The sequence below is a fragment of the Palaemon carinicauda genome, chromosome 11, assembly GCF_036898095.1.
Source record: "Palaemon carinicauda isolate YSFRI2023 chromosome 11, ASM3689809v2, whole genome shotgun sequence".
Classification (NCBI taxonomy): Eukaryota; Metazoa; Arthropoda; class Malacostraca; order Decapoda; family Palaemonidae; genus Palaemon; species Palaemon carinicauda.
Window position 1 is genome coordinate 84941935 of NC_090735.1, and position 17500 is coordinate 84959434.

The window sequence follows — 17500 nt, forward strand, 5'->3', positions numbered from 1 at the left end:
GTGTGTTCAAACAACAAACAGCAAAGAAAAAAAAAATTCTACTCATCAACTCGAGGAGTGTCACGTATGCAGGGGTAAGGAGGAACACTCTGATTGACACTTTTGAAAACTACCTCTTCAGGCACCACATGTATGTGTGCCTGATGATGTTCACACACTGACCCATTAATAATGCTTTGTATCACAACTGTGTTAGATTTAATCATCTTTACTCGGTACAGACCCAAATACGCTGTCTCTAGTTTCTGTTTCTTAGGTTGTTTTGAATCGACTATCATACTTTGAGCTGTGTTTTTCATTAGCTCTTTTCAAAAACCTTTCAGTGACGTTCATTACTTTCCTCAATAGATTTAATAGATATACACGGTATTGTTCAGTTGAATAATCTGGCAATTGTTGCGAATTGAAGAGTACCGTATATGATAACAGGATCCTGTCCATACATTAAAATGAAGGGCGTGTCCCTGAGCGAAGCATTATATGCAATGTTCAAAGCTATCTCAGCTGTAAGATGCACGGCGTGCCAATGAAGGGGGTCATCAGCCACTAAGTAACGCAAAATTCGGTCTACTCCCCTATTATGTGATTTCACTAAATCATTAGCTGAAGGCCTATATGCGGTCACTGAAAAATGTTAAATTTTCATCAAGTCCGTGACCGATTTCACCACCTTATTTATAAACTCGAGACCATTATCACTTATCAAATTTTCGGGTAACCAAACCTGGTAATGAAAGAGCAAAGCGTCTGGGCTAATGAATTTGATGATTTATCTAACATTGCGTAGGTATGAGTGTACCGAGTAAATGCATCAACAAATACACATACAGAATATATTTATGTTGTGTTAAACCAGTAGGAAATGGTCCTACCACATCCATATGCGCTCTATAAAATCTAATAGGAATCACAGGCCACTTTCTGGCTTACAGTAGAGTGTTTTTATGTTCTTTGAAACAGTTACAAGCATGACAACCATTTATATAATTCTCTATAGATTTTTTCATTCCTAACCAAAAGAAGGATTCACGTGCTCTCCTTAATGTTCTATCAATCCCTAAATGACCTGCAAACGGACTTTCATGTACAATGTGGATGGCTCGATTTATTAAAGAAGGAGGAAGAACTACCCGTGCATAAAATTCTCCTCGCCCTCTTCTCGTAACCATAATATAAGATATCATTTTCTATAAAACAAAACTCTCATAAGGCACATTCAGAAACGACGGATAACTCTCCGATTCTCCAATAATCACTGTTCGCACTCTTTCCATCCATTCCTCTTTTTTCCGTCCCTCTCGGACTTCTTATATGTCCCAACCTTCCAAGTCAATCAAACCTACATCATCAGGGCATTCATTCTGGACACCCCTGGTCACGTCTTCGGCCTCCCACATATATTCAACTTCACCGCTCATCTCTCTCTCTCTCTCTCTCTCTCTCTCTAATCTGTGTAACTCTCTCTCTCTCTCTCTCTCTCTCTCTCTCTCTCTCTCTCTCTCTCCTCTACCATATTCCGTTTGTTCCTCGGGAAAATTCACATCCCATTCTCTATTTTCTCTATTTTGATGGGGGTCTTCAATATGTTGGTTACGTTCTTCGTTCCTCTTTTATGGCCTAGTTGTTACTCCTATTACTGCACCTCTAGAGAGAGCATCAGCTACCTTGTTAGCTTTATCTTTTATGTGGTGAAAATCCCTTATATTAAACTCTAACAATCTCTCAATCCATCTCGCTTGTCGGGAGGTCAAATCCCCTTTGTAAAAGAAGTCAGGTAAGAGGGGATGATCACTTTGCAACTCAATCAATTGACCTAATAAAAAGAACCGATGCCTCACTGGAACCCAAAGAATAGCCAAAGCCTCTTGATCGAATGTAGTATAATTCTTTTCTGCACCTTTTAATGCCCGGGAAGCAAAACAAATGGGTCGCTCTCCACCCTTGTCATCTCGTTGAGAAACTACTCCACCAACAGCTGTGCTACTCGCATTTGTTGTCATTAAAACGGGCGATCAAATCTAGGATATGCGAGTAAGTCATTGCTAGTTAAGACAGCTTTTAAATGGTTAAAGGCCCTTTCTTCTTCCTCTCCCCAATTTATTACATTTTGTTTCTTTAAAGCATCTAAGGGTCTCGCTATCTCTCCAAAACTTCTTTTGAATTTACGGTAATACCCAGCAAGCCCAAGGAATCCAGCTACTTCCTTAGAGTTACATGGCCTGGGGAAATCTCTAATTGCCGCTACTTTACTTGGGCAGGGTTGGAGACCTTCTGCAGTTATTATTTGAGCTAAAAATTCAACCTGTTTACAGAAAAATTTGCAATTTGACAAATTTATTTTCATACCATTACGTCGCAAAGCTCCTAAAACTTTACGAATATTATCATTATGTTCTTCGGCCGTTATCCATGTAATTATGATATAGTCTACATAAACAAGAACATTATGGCTGATTAAGGGAGACAAAACCACCTTCAATACTCTAGAGAAATGACTTGTAGCCGTCTTAACACCGAAAGGAAGAAAATTAAACTGAAATAGTTAGTCATTAGCTATACATGCCGTTTTAAATTTACTGTCTTCCTGAATGGGTATTTGATAGTATCCAGATTTTAAATCAATAATTGTAAAATATTTACTATCCAGTACCTTCACAAGTAATTCTTTGATCGAGGGCAATGTAAATGCATTATCTTTAGTGACTGCATCCAACACACAATCTTACCGAGCCATCCTTTTTCCTAAGAGCTACAATTGGAGAAGCCCAGGGAAATCACTTCCTAATGCAACTCTTATATTTGACAAATTAACTATCTGTTTTCTTTTATTTCTGTCAAACCCTCTAAAATTATATGCATCCAATTGTCATGGGGTTTAACAATGACCTTGGTTCCTTCCGGAAGAGGGCGACACGGGTCACTGAAATGCTCGTAGGTGTCTAGGGATACAACACTTCTCCTCTTTCAGGTACAGCTGTTACCTTACTTAAGTGTCTCTTCAAGCCCGCACAAGCACTTACTCTCTCATGACATTCTATCGGAAAAATGTACCCTCCTGCTTTTACTGTCATTGTATCTTTTCCCAAAAAATACATATTTGATTATTAGAGATAAAATCTATTTCTAAAATAGGCTCGATTCCTTGAATTCCCAAGGTGGGCAAGACAAAAAAATCCTGTGTAAACTTTACAGATCCCACCTTAAAGTTGACGATCGTTGTATGGTATATACATATTTTATTTCCTGGTATGTCAAGGATGAGGGATGCCACTGACTGTAGTAGATTTGAGGAGAATCGTTTTTCAATCAGTGAAACGCTGGCTACTGTGTCGATCAGCGCTCAACTGGATTTATCTGGCAGGTCAATCCGAACTGCTAATATTCCTTGATGGCCATTACAATATATAGGGCACGGGCCAATGATCTCAGATGCAACGCCGCTGCTCCCTAGTGCTGCGGGGGTGAGGTAGGGGATACCGAGGGAGGTCTCAGTGCCTGCTCTAAGTCCGTCGTCGTTGGGGGCGCTGTTCTCAGCTGTTGCGTGTGATGTCATGCGCGGGGGGGCCATCGAACTCTCTTGTCTCCCCCTTCCTCTGTTTCCTTTTCCTCGGATGTTGAGCGGGGAATGTGTGCGTGTGCCACAGCCCTCCCGTCATCGGCGTTTTTTGCTGGGCACTCTCGAGATACATGACCGTAGGCCTGACAAACGTAATGGGGGGGGGGGATCTTTGGGCGGGGCACTCCACTCATCGGTGCCCCTCTTCCCCACACTGCCAGCATCTAAAGACTCTTCTCACCTGCTGACTGCCCTCTCCCGATTTGGGTGTTGACGAGCGCCTCTCACGGCTGCCAACTTCTCTGAATCGGGCTAGTTATTCCCAGTCATTTTTTCTTCTGGTAAACTATCTAAAATTTTTTGTATCGTGCTCACTATGTCTGCTAACGAGCGCTTGTCATCAAACAAATAACTACATAAATAGGGGTTTACTAATCTACGAATATGTTTACGGGCAATTGCTTTTTTATCACCTTCTGGGAGATTTGCACTTTTATTTTACCGGCTTAAAGAACAACTTCGCTCACAGCATACAAAAACAGACGTATTTTTACACTTGACACCAATATGTCCCATGTTGATGGATACTGAGTCATCGAAACATGGGTTTTTTCACTTTATTACAAAAGGTTCGTAAGTACACTATACTATACACAGCTAACACGAAGGCAACTAAATACCCCTCGCTATCAAAATATAATCTTGCTACAACATGATGAGTTCTAAGTTTTGTGAAATTCTCATTATTATAGAGTTCATTTACCTTGATATGCAACACTTATCTACATACAAGAATTAGGATATATATATATATATATATATGTGTGTGTGTGTGTGTATATATATATGTATATATATATATATATATATACATATATATATATATATATATATATTATCCTTTTCTGAGTGATGATACTTTAACATGGTGAATGGTTTGTGTAATGCCATGATCATCAAGGCTATACTATAGTTTGGACTAGCTAGGTTGGTTCCCTCTGAGCAGTTACACGAAAATCTCCCTCCATCACCAATCTGCACTAGCCAGCGTGTTGATGAAAACCGGCCAACCCCCAGACATGAATTGACATGTCTGAGGCCTTCGTCCAGCAGTGAGCTTGAAACAGCTGCAATTATTCTATATATATATATATATGTGTGTGTGTGTGTGTGTGTATATATATATATATATATATATATTATGTCTATTGAATTACATAAACTCCCAAGTTTCAAACTCATATTACATAATCTGATACACGCAAGACCTCTGAGCTCTGAAACTAATACGCAACTCCCAGAAGTTAATATATATGAACACAATATCTGAATGTCTATTTGCTTTACACTAAAAAAAACTGGATGATTACTTTACTTTTAACGGGAACTATTCTAAAATCAAACTCTTACTTTGGTTCAAAGTCAGGGGTACGAGCAAGTCACTGAAATGATTATTGGTGATCGAAATAATACACACTTTACAAAAATGTATATATATTCTATAAGAAATAACGATTTAAAGATAATAGCAAAATATCAATCACTCGAATTCCAAATCTGAACTAGACCTTAGACCTATGACAAAATGTCACTTCAAGAACAATACAATCACTTGTTTCACGAGAATTTAATTTATGGAAATATCTAATTTTGACAATTAATGAAAAAGTTACAATTTAACACTATAGAAAATACACAATAATTACAGCTTTCCATATAAGTATCTGTTAGTCTTACGGCATTTAGGTTCACCCAAGGTTACTGAATGGTTAAGCAAAATATAAATGCACTTCACTTTTTAACCAAATCACACAGGGACAGTCACAAAAAAATTAATTTTACAATATAAACTGTACTTACAAATTCACTTCACTTCTTTCAAATTGAACCACAAAAATATCACCAATGTTCTAACAGTCACTATTTACGTTTGAGAGAAAACACTTAATGGCTGGATAAATTCTGGTTGAGAGGACTGTTGGACGTATGGCTCTGTCGGAATGTTAGGTTTGATCTCTCTCCAAAGCAGTTATAGACCCTTTTTTTTGTTATCCTAAGTCATTCTGGAATCTTCTAGTTGATTCCACCAGACATTCTCGAAGCAGTCATTAGAGTTGCCAACGTTGCAGTAAACTAGCAGATTGAAGTATGGTCCTATTCATCGCCTGACGATGGCAACCCTCTCAGATAACTCCGCCAACCTCCTCTTCTAACATTTAGATAAAAAGAATAAGTTTAGCCAAGAACCTTCATGCCTATTCCAACCACGTAGAAACATGATGCAATCTCTAGTGTTTGTTTCTTACAGCATACCTTTTAATAAAGGATATAAGACTTTGTAACCAAACTATTTCCAATAAAAATTTAATTCTTTAAAATAACGTAAATTTACATATACGGAACTGAATAAAATATAACTAAATGAATAACAACAGTCTTATGTAACTTACATACATTTACTTAATCCTACATGAGTGGGACCCGCCTTACGAGCAGGCTATACATCTCTTAAATACACAAAGGAAATACATCAATAAAAGATTCTATTCTCATGTGAGACCAGCGTCATAAGATAGCTCCCCCAAAAAAAAGATTATTTAATCCGGGCCTGAATCCACTGATTCAGCCCGAGATAAAGAATCTGCAACAATGTTCTCTTTACCAGATACATGCTTTAGATTAATACATTATTGTTGAAAACATAACAACCATCTAGTTAACCTTTGATTAATATTCTTCACTTTATTAACAAAAGTTAAAGGATTTTGATCTGAGTAAACCGTAATTTCTTCATTCTGTGGTCTTTTTACATAAACTTCAAACTTCCTCATCGCTGTGATTAGCGCTAGTAGTCCCTTTTCAACTGTCGAGTAGGCCCATTGATGCTTCTTCAGCTTCAATGACATAAAAGAGACATGGTGAAGAATTCCTTCCTTGCCTTCTTGTAATGGGACACCCCCAATCCCGCTGTCCGACGCATCCACTGGAAAAGGAATTTCTTGTTGAATGGTCTTTCCTTGGTCTTAAGGTGTATCTCATGCCTCATCAAGTTGGTTCATTTCAGTACGTCTGAGACAATTTCAGGGAAACTTCTAATCAATCGTGTTGAGTCCTCTTGCTGCACCTTGTTCAAATGCATTAACTTATCCGCTAAATTTCTAATGTTGAGTGAATTATTCACTTTGCGTACAGCCCCTACCTCATATCCGTCGTCGTCTTCCATGGATGGAATGGTTTGCGCGATACATACCTGTGAAGCTTTGTCTCGTTTTCGATTAAGTATGGTTTCAATAAGTTAACGTGTATCTTAATTTGGCCTTGCCTTCTTCCTGGTGTTTTGATAATGTAGGTCAGGTCACAGATCTTCTCCAAAATCCGGAATGGTCCTTGGAACTTGTTGGTGAGTGGGAATCTCTTTATCAGTAAGAAAACCAACCCCCGTTGTCCTACCGCAAACTGTCAGTCTTGAATTTTAATATCAAACCTTTTCTTCATTTTGCACTGGTTCTTTTTCAGGTTTACGAAGAAAAACTATCTTATCTCGTCAATCCTGCTCCTCATGTTCTTGACATATTCTCCATCTGTTTCCTTTCAATCTTTCCATTTTTCTACCAACATTTTAATCGGTCCCATTTCATTCAGGCTACATCACATGATTTCTTGGTATGCATTGTGTACCTCAAATAACATCAAAGGTAGTCTGATGTCCCATTCATTTCCTATTTCGTTGCAGTATTTTGTTAACAAACTCTTTAGGGTTTGATGAAATCGCTCTAATGCACCTTAGGTCACCGGGTGATAGGCAGTAGACAGTTGTTGCCTCACATCAGACAATTTCTCCATGTCCTGAAACAATTTTGACGTGAAATTTGTTCCTCGGTCACTCTGAACGATTTCCGGAATACCAAACATGGTTAAAAAAGTCTGCTAACTTTTCAGCGATTACTTTGGCGCTGATAATCCTGATGGGTATGGCTTCTGGGTATCTTGTCACTTGACACATCAAAGTTAACTTTTATTTGTAACCTTTCTTCGTTCTTGGTAATGGTCCCACAATGTCAATCATCACCTTGCTGAAGGGTTCTCCTCTTACTTCAATCGGATGTTAGGGAGCCTTCTTAATGTACTTGATAGCCTTTCCAGCCATCTGACAAACGTAACATGCATGGCAAAACTGGCACACATCCTTATGCACGCCAGGCCGGAAAAAGTGTTTCACAATCTTTTCTGTCGTCTTTCTTATTCCCGTGTGCCCCGTCTCATGTGCTACAGCGATCACCTGTCTTCTCAGCGGTGCAGGAATCAATATTAGATGGTACATACCTTATTCGTCATCCCCAGCGATAGAGGCGGGTCTATACTTCCTCATAAGAAGTCCATCCTTGAGGTAATAACTGGATGGAGACTGCTGCACCTCATCTCATCCACCACATGGTACATTAATTCTGTTAACGTCGCATACTTCCATTGCAATCTTATCAGTCTTATCTGACTCACTTGTCCTACTTCTAATGCTGAGTTTTCTATCTCTTCCAAGACAATGGCTTCCTTGTCTTCCTGTTCATTTGTCTAACATTCCTCTTCTTTTGGGCTCTCTCAAGAGCTCTCCTCTGGCATACTATCATGGGAAACCTCTTCTTCTGTAAATAAATCCTCTAAGTTCCTCGTTCCTTAGGTTTCTTTGTCTTCTTCTGCAGCCTCTCCCTTCATCATGCTCCTAGTCGTCACACAACTAGGAAACAAATACGGGTAGTTCTTCTTGAGTTCAGTCATAGGACTATACTTCAGTGGTTTCTCCATTACGATGGGATAAGGCATAAACGGTGCTCCACCAACCTCATTTTCCATTAGGGCTTCTACTCCATCGACAGCCAATGAATCCTGTACCACAAAATCAAAATGACCTGTTACTAACTTGCATGACAGTTTCAAACGGCAAATAGAGGTAACTTCCTCACCTCTTATTCCCTTAGAAATAATAGAATCTCTGAGAGACTGTTCCACCATCCGGTATACCCCTTGCATTACCACACTATGATTACATCCTGTGTCGTGCAATATCTTGACCGGGATCTTCTCGCTCCCATCCTGAGCAGCTAACATATCGTCAAATATATACGGTTTAAAGGCATCCACGCTGTTCGTCGTGTAAAAATTAGCTGGTTTATTTTCATAATTGACCTTTCCTGTTTGATTCTTCATATTCGTATTCTTTCAGTTGGTTTAACCAACAATCATTACTGATATGACCTTTTTTGCCACACTTATAAGAGATGATATTAATGTTCTCCACTTTTTTCACAAATCCTGAAGGAGGACGATTCGACGATTGTTGTTGTGGTACTATCGCATTCTGCTTTGGAATAGTACCAGTGGTATTTCGGCTGCAACAATTGAACTTATTCCCTTAGTTACTGGTTTCCATGTTTAAGCGAATACTTCAAACTAGTTCCGAACGACGGTTGAAACTTCATACCCGAGGGGTTATTATGACTGATAATATTATAATCTTCACTTAGCAAAGCGGCTCTATCAAGTTTCTTCACCTCTCTCTCTCTCTCTCAGGTATGTTCTAATATATTCAGGAATTCCTCGTAAATATTGTTCCAGCACTATCAGTTCTTCTAAATTGGTCATCTCTCTCACTTTCGCAGCCTCTATCTATCTCTTAATACATCATCGTACCTGACAGGCGTAATCCAGGAAAGTAATTTTCTCGTCCTTCCACAAATTTCGGAATCTTTCATTATAGTATTCCGGGGGCATCTGGTACACTTGCAGCACGCTCCTCTTAATTTCTTGATACTCCTTCCTCTGGTCTTGAGACAAGGCAAGATACGCACTGCGTCCTTTTCCAATAAGGACATTCAGCAATAACAGAGGCCATTTATATTCTGGCCATTCCATTGTCGACACGAACGTTTCAAAATAATGGAGGAACTCGTCGGTAGCTTCTTCTGGGAATTTGGGGATCAAAATCTGTGCTTTCGCCACATCAAATAAGGGATCGTGCATAGCAGGGTTCACACCTGTCTGAGTTAGTGATAACCTTGCATGAGCATTCAACAGTTCCAATTCCCTTGTATGTCTTGCAATTTCTCTTGCCTCTTCTCTCTCTCTTTCTTCCCATCTCGCAATTTCTATTGCCTCTTCACTCTCTTTCTCTTTCATTTCCCTTGCATGCCCAACAATTTCTCTTGCTTCTTCTCTTTCTCTCTCTTTCTTCCTGTCTTGGAATTTCTCTTGCCTCTTCTCTCTCTCTCTTTCTTCCCATCCTGCCCTCATCTTAAACTTAATCAAATTTGATTCCGCTGCAATTCGTCTAATCTCAGCCTCTACATTCATTTCTGCTTCCGTTCCTTCAGTTTTTGGGTCAACTGGTACTTGCTTCTCTATGAATTCTGCTTCAGCCTTCTCCAAAAGGTCGCGAGCTGCTGGGAACTTTACTGTATTTATCAATGCTTCTAAGGCTAGACACTTCATCTGGGCTTTAATCATTCCACTCGTTGCATGGCCACTACATACCATCAAAATAGCCAGTCACTGAGCTTTAGCTACATTAGCTTCCAACAATTCGTGAACCATTGGGTGTTCCAAAAACTCCTGTACATTCAATTGAGCCATCTTGTACCTTACAAAAAAATTATACCTCTCCCAAAAAAGTATCATAACAATACACGGAATCCTATCAACACTAAACTGGTCGAACCTGTTATCACCAATATTTAAACCAGATTCGATTGATCCCATGGTCTGGACACCAATATATATATATATATATATATGTGTGTGTGTATATATATATATATATATATATATTACGACTAGAGAATTACGTAAAATCCCGAGATCCAAAGTCACCCACATTATATCACATAATCTAATACACATGAGAATACCTCCAGGCTGCGAGAATAATATGCAACTATTAAACGTTAATATATATGAACACATAATATCTACAGGTCTCTTTACTTTACACTAAACAAAAAATGGGTGATTACTTCACTTTTAAAAGGAACTTTTAAAATCATTCTCTTACTTTGGTTCTAAGTCTGGGGTATGTGCAAGTCCTTGAATTATTTATTGGTGATCGAAATAAAACACACTTTACAAATACATATATATATATATATATATATATAGATATAGATATATACATTCTAAAAAATAAATTTTCAAAAATAATACCAAAATATAAATCACTCAAAATGTACATCTGAACTAGACCTTAGACATAACAAATGACACTTCAAGAAAAATACAGTAACTTGCTTCTGTAGAATTTAATTCATGAAAATTACACTTTAACACTAAGGAAAATAAACAATAATTACACCTAATTACACCTTTACATGTAAGTAAACTGTTAGCAAAAAATAAATGCACTTCACTTTGTAACCAAATCACACAGGGCCAGTCAAAACAGATTTAATTTTACAATATAAACCATACTTATAAACCCACTTCATTTCTTTCATATTAAACCACAAAAATATCACCAATGTTTTAACAGGCACTATTTGTGTTTGAGAAAAAACCCTTAGTGGGTGGATAAATGCTGTTGAGAGAACTGTCGGATGTATGGCACTGTCCGAATGTCAGGCTGGATCTCTCTCTCCAAAGCCGTGGTAGGCCGTTTTATGTCATCCTAGGAAGTTTGAAGTATGGTCCTATTCGTCGCCTGACGATGGCAACCCTCTCAGATAACTCCTCCTCTCGTAACATTAAAAAGAAGGGATCAGTTTAGTCGAAAACCTTCATGCCTATTCCAACCACGTGGAAACATGATGCAATCTCTAGCGTTTGTGTCATGCTGCATATCTAAGACTTCGTAACCAAACTACATGAAATAAAATTTTTATTTATTAAAATAACGTAAATTTACGTATACGGAACTGAATGAAAATATAATTAAATGAATGACGATAGTCTTATGTAATTTACATACATTTATTTAATCCTATATGAGTGGGACCCACCTTACGAGCAGGCTATACATCTCTTAAATACACAAATGAAATACATGAATAAAATAATCTATTCTCATGTTAGACCAGCTTCGTGAGAATATATATATATATATATATATGTGTGTGTGTGTGTGTGTGTGTGTGTTACGCAAAATGTGGATAATTGCCAAATGTGTACATTTTGCAATTAATTTTGCCTATTGTGTACAATAGGCAGCGTAAAATGGCTGCAAATTGTACACAATAGGCAAAATTAATTGCAAAATGTACACATTTGGCAATTATCCACATTTTGCGTAACATATATATATATATATATATATACAGAGAGAGAGAGAGAGAGAGAGAGAGAGAGAGAGAGAGTGTAGGCTATAGTATTCATACGTCCTCTTTGTGACTGGATTATTATTATTATTATTATTATTATTATTATTATTATTATTATTATTATTATTATTATTATTATTATTATTATTTTTATTAGCTAAGCTATAGCCATACTTGGTAAAGCAAGACGCTATAAGCCGAACGGCTCTAAATTAGTAGCCCTTTAAAGGGAGGAAATAAGAAGGTAAATACCCTGGAAGAGAAGTAAGGAAATATTTAAAGAACAGTATCAACATTGAAATAGATCTTTCATATATAAACGATAAGTGGATACTTAAGTCAGCCTGTAAGGAGATATATAATTTCTTCCCTTTCGGTTTGTTTATTTTATTATTCTCACTTCATAAATTTCCATAACTAACATTATCCACAAATTTTTTGTTAGTTCATTGACTATACAGTACGTGCATCTTTAATCTGTGACCTAATGACTCGAACACTAAAATTTCCCGATAGACCTCAGTCGGACGTAACTATTTGATAATTGCACAAGATTCTTTTCAAAGCATTTATTCTGCATTTACATATTGTATCAAGTTTGTTGAGCGCATTATCAGGTTATACAGCTAATCATTTAACTTATAATGGCATTACAAGAAATACTCGACTAGCACTAATGTTAGTAATAATAACAGTTCGAACTATTATAAATCTTCTGGATTTTCAAATTAAGTTTACTTGTTTACTCTTCAAACAAGTTCTTAGACGAGGGTTAGGTTGCTATAGGCTTGCTCTTGGTCGCGCATATTTCCAAGGAGGCTGTCAATGTGAGCCAATGTTTTTTTTGACGTTTCGCTGAGAATGTGGTTCATGTGGTCAAATATCATAGACGTCATCTTTACAAATGATTTTTTTATCCTGTTTGGTGATCTAGTATTCAAACGGTACTAACTAAAATCTTGGATGCTCTTATTTTTTGGGGGGGGAGGGGCTACTGTAGCTTAACTAAAGGAATTTCGCTATGACAGTTGATATTCTTGGGCTTAAAGCATCCCAGTGAAACATTATAAGTTGCCGTTACAGAAAATGTAACTTAAATGGCCGTTTCCAGTAGTTATTTTGAAGAATTACATTATTTTGACATTAATTTATATTGAAAAATTTGGTAAATTAGTGTTTGAAGAACTAACCCTCACATGGAATTGAAGATGTAAGGTTTGCAAATGAATTAACTTTACATTTGAATTCGCAAAAAGAATTTTTTTTTAAGTTTCAAGTAATTTGAGGCTCTAGATTATTACCACTAGGTCTAAACCCGTTTTTACAAAAACACCTCGGAAATTTCCATTATGATATGTTAGATGGAATTGATCTCTCTCTCTCTCTCTCTCTCTCTCTCTCTCTCTCTCTCGTAATAAGGGAAGTAATAATCTTATGATGGAGTTTATTTGTTTGAAATAATTATAAAACTAACTACACTTCTGGTGATGTAAGATGGATTTTATTCTCTCTTTTCTTGTAAAGATGTGTATACCGTTTTTAAAGTGTTGAGTTTTGAGTCGAGGATTACAGTTCTATTCTAACAGATTTCAAGAGAACAGAGTTCCATTTTGAAACGGAAGATAGATTACAAATTCCCTCTCTCTCTCTCTCTCTTGGTCCGTGTTTACGGGAGGTAGGGTGGTCTGCAAAGGTGGGTGGGGCTACGGGTGGGGGTGATTTCAGCAGTGTCAACCTTGAGTGAGGCCAGTAGACGCTTCCCGTCTGGGATAGCTCTGCCCCAAGAGAGTCTTGCAGCATTACTGGGGGAGGCAACAGCGACAGATTCTTTCGGTGAAACGGGTGTGACGCACAGAGAGGAAATTTGGCTGCTGAACCATCGTGTTGTGATCGTAATTTTATTATGTGTTCTGAAGTCTTCTCTCGCATGTATATCTAGGCGTAGTGTTCTTAAAGTATATATATATATATATATATATATATATATATTGTTGTTGTTGTTGTTGTTCTCTTTTCTTAATGATGCTTTTAAAGTTTCTGCTCGTAGGTGTTTATCAGTGTTAAGAGGAAAGAGAAATTTTAAATTTGTTTCAGTTCATAAGCTAGTGTGGAATTCTTGGTGATATATTTCAAACAGATGAAATGAGTCTGTGATATTCCATAAACGAGATCTTCAGGATTATTTGCATTTTGAAGGTAAGTTATTATTCTATTCCAATTACTTTATTTAGCCAACACTTTCTTGTGGTGATGCTTTCTTACTGATTCTAAACGATATGAACTTTCTATACAAGAGGTTTGGTGAAATTGAATTTTGTTTTTTCTTCATCAGAACTTGGAGGGTCTGATTTCTCTGGAATATAACTTCCTTCTTTTCCATTGATCCGTAGAATATAATGTACGTCACAATACTCCGTAATACAAAGAACTGATTCTGTACCTACAGAACATCTTTGTTATTAGTCAAATGTGATGAAAAACTAATATTGAAGATTAGTAAGATCATTCGACCAACGAGCCTTGTTAATAACAGTGGTCGTTCTTACAGTAAGAACGGCAGCAAAGGTATCAGCACCAATATGAGATTCTCTGCTGGACTTCGCAAGGGAAGCAGCCAACCTCCTCCTTACTAGGTCAAGGTAAAAGGACCAATTGCCAAATACCCAGGGCGCTGTTCCCCCTGATGCCCTACAGATAGTTCTTTTTTAGTTAGTTCAAGTCAACTTCTGGTATCCTCGGAATAAAAAATACCTCGTAGTTGGTGCTGAGATTTGTTCCATCTGCGTCTTGTCCGTCGGCCTGTTATGTAGCAAACTTTTGTTCGATCCTCTATATAGTCGACCGTGAGCGTTACGGATAAAAGCTTATCAAATTCAGAGGTGCCTGGCAACACTGCACTTTAAGCACGTCCAGAGGCTCTCTCTCTCTCTCTCTCTCTCTCTCTCTCTCTCTCTGTATGTGTGTGTGTGTGCAGGGTGGTTGATATAGCAACCTTTTATGTAGTTTAAATCTCGTGTTTCGTTTCTTATGCGACTGCACCCAAGAGCTTTTGTAATCGCGAGTGATATTTAAGTATGATAGTTTTGCCGGCGTTGCTTCAAGGTGCGTCTGTCCAACGATTTGTTTGGAAGAGGAAGTGCGTTTGTGCATTCAACCATGTAATGAATTCTGACACTTAGTGAGCGACTCGATGTTGGTGTTGCCATTCAGTGAAGCCAATATTGATATGAAATCTAGTATATATTTTGTGATTCATTATGATGTCATTTTCTTTCGATGGGTCTTTAAAGAAACTCGTGTTTCTGCAAATATAGGATATATAGTATTAGTCGTTGAGAGGCGATTCGAGCCTGCTAATTTGCCTTTTTGGGTCTATAGTGCGAAGCAAGTTTTTATGTTCAAAATTATTAAATTAGTTGTCACCGCTGTAGTTTAGTGTGGGACCATTTATGATAGCAAATATTCAAGTGTTTATGTATGTGTGTGTGCACGCGCGGTCGTGTGCAAATATATGTACGCGAAAGAAAGAGGGCTGTTATATATATATATATATATACATATATATATATATATATATATATTCTTCTTTTGCCTTTTACCATAATCTTATTGTTAAAATGCCCATATATCTGAAAGATATAGACATTTTAAAAAGAATATGATTTCTGTAAGAAACTTATCCTACTTATTGGAGCTACGTGTAATGTACTGTATTCAACATTGCTACCATTGCTTACCAATTTTAATATTTTTAGCAGTCAATATGGGAGGGTAATATCTATTCTCTAACTGCATGAGAAGTTCAGCCATCACATATTGAAACATATATTATTATTATTATTATTATTATTATTATTATTATTATTATTATTATTATTATTATTATTAGTTTTACTTGGTAAGCTAGAACCTTAATTGGAAAAGCAAGATGCTATAAGCCCAAGGGCTCCAACTGAGAAAATACCCCAGTGTACAAAAGAAATAAGGAAATAAGTAAACTTCAAAAGAAGTAATTAACAATTAGAATAAAGTATTTCAAGAACAGTGACAAAGCTTTCATATATAAACTATTAAAACTTCAGAAAACAAGAGGCAGAGAAGTAAAACAGAATAGTGCTCTCAAGTGTACTCTCAAGCAAGAGAACTCTACCCCAAGACAGTGGTGGACCACAGACTGCCCAAGACTAAAGAACAATGGTTTGATTTTGGAGTGCCCTTCACGTAGAAGGGCTGCTTACCATAGCTAAAGAGTCTCTTCCACCCTTACCAAGAAGAAAGTAGCCACTGAACAATTACAGTGCAGTAGTTAACCCCTTGGGTGAAGAAGAATTTTTTGGTAATCTCAGTGTTGTATGGTGTATGAGGACAGAGGAGAATATGTGAAGAATAGGCCAGGCTATTCGGTGTATGTGTAGGCAAAGGGAAAATGAGCCATAACCAGAGACATGGATCCAATATGATACTGTCTGGTCAGTCAACAGACCCAATGACTCTCTAGTAGTAATAACTCAATGAGTTGCTTGGCCCTGGCCAACCTACTACCTCGCTTCTTTGCCATCCTTAGAAGAAAGGTATCCAAATAGTTTTTCCTATGCAGGTGGAGTTTATCAAAATGTAGCAGGTGGACTCTATTATAAATGAAAAAACAGGGCGGAACTGATATCGCTGTTTGGGTTGACAATTCTTTAAAGTTTTAGTAGTTTTTTTCTGAGAAGCTTTGAAAAGTGATTTCTTGATAGGAAAAGCGTATGATACGAATAAATAAATTTTGAAAAGTATTTAATCTAAAGGAACACTGCAATTTACACTAAACTTTTACTGGTAATTCTTTTCCATGTTATAATGATTGAAATAAAATTGAATAAGAAGTGTGGAAAAATAGTCTTTGACTTGTTTTAAATGTTTAATCACGATGCAGTTAATCACTTTTTCACTGAGTTTCAAATCAAATATTTTCTTGGTTGATTGGTTATATACTTTTAGATGTATATATAACATCAATATGTTTTGTAACAGTATTATTTTATTAATCTATATATTGTAGACAGTGAAAAAATGAAATAATGGGAGACAGGAAATTGTTTAAACTCCCCCATCCCAACCCCCACCCCAAAAAATAAAGGTTATTAATAGTGATTGATATATTTTGAGCAACGCATTTTGCTCCCCGTGCATGTTAGAACATAAGATGAAGTTGTGTAAAATGTTTTTTGTTGGATATTTAGGTCATGGTAAATAAGTAAGTACATTATATGATTCAGTGATGACAAAATAATAAATTTAAATAAGATGAGCTAATTTCTGAAGAAGCCCGGAAACTTGCACTGCTAATACGGCCAGCGTTCAGAACCGCTAGTCAAACACGTTAACAACTGTGATCCGGAAATGTTAACATTGTCTTTTGTGACCAGATGCTGCTGTGTTGCCGTACACATGCTTCTCGTAATTCATGACGACCGATTGAGTGGTTCAGTCGTCAATACCACCATGTTCCGGCAACGAGAGACTTGACCGTTGTTGTATGTGTGTGTGTGTGTGTGTGTGTGTATGTGTGTGTAGCGGCGCAGGGGCGGGGGGCCGGCACATCAAGAATGCGGACAGGCAACCCGCGATTATTACGTGCGCAAAAAAGAGAAAACATCTT

General features: G+C 37.3%; 1 protein-coding gene across 7 annotated transcripts in view; it reads left to right on the plus strand.

Moving 5' to 3' along the window:
* The window catches only part of LOC137650081 (venom allergen 5.01-like), a 613638-nt gene that overhangs the window by 117966 nt on the left and 478172 nt on the right, over window positions 1–17500 (plus strand). Inside the window, exons 1-2 of one of the 7 annotated variants that reach the window (XM_068383153.1) lie at window positions 13607–13748; window positions 13891–14052. The exons of 1 other annotated variant lie outside the window; for it this stretch is intronic. The gene's annotated coding sequence lies outside the window, so the exon portion shown is untranslated. Of the gene's footprint in view, window positions 1–13606; window positions 13786–13890; window positions 14053–17500 lie in introns of those variants that run through there. 5 more of the 7 variants (XM_068383154.1, XM_068383156.1, XM_068383155.1 and 2 more) reach the window with 5 other exon arrangements.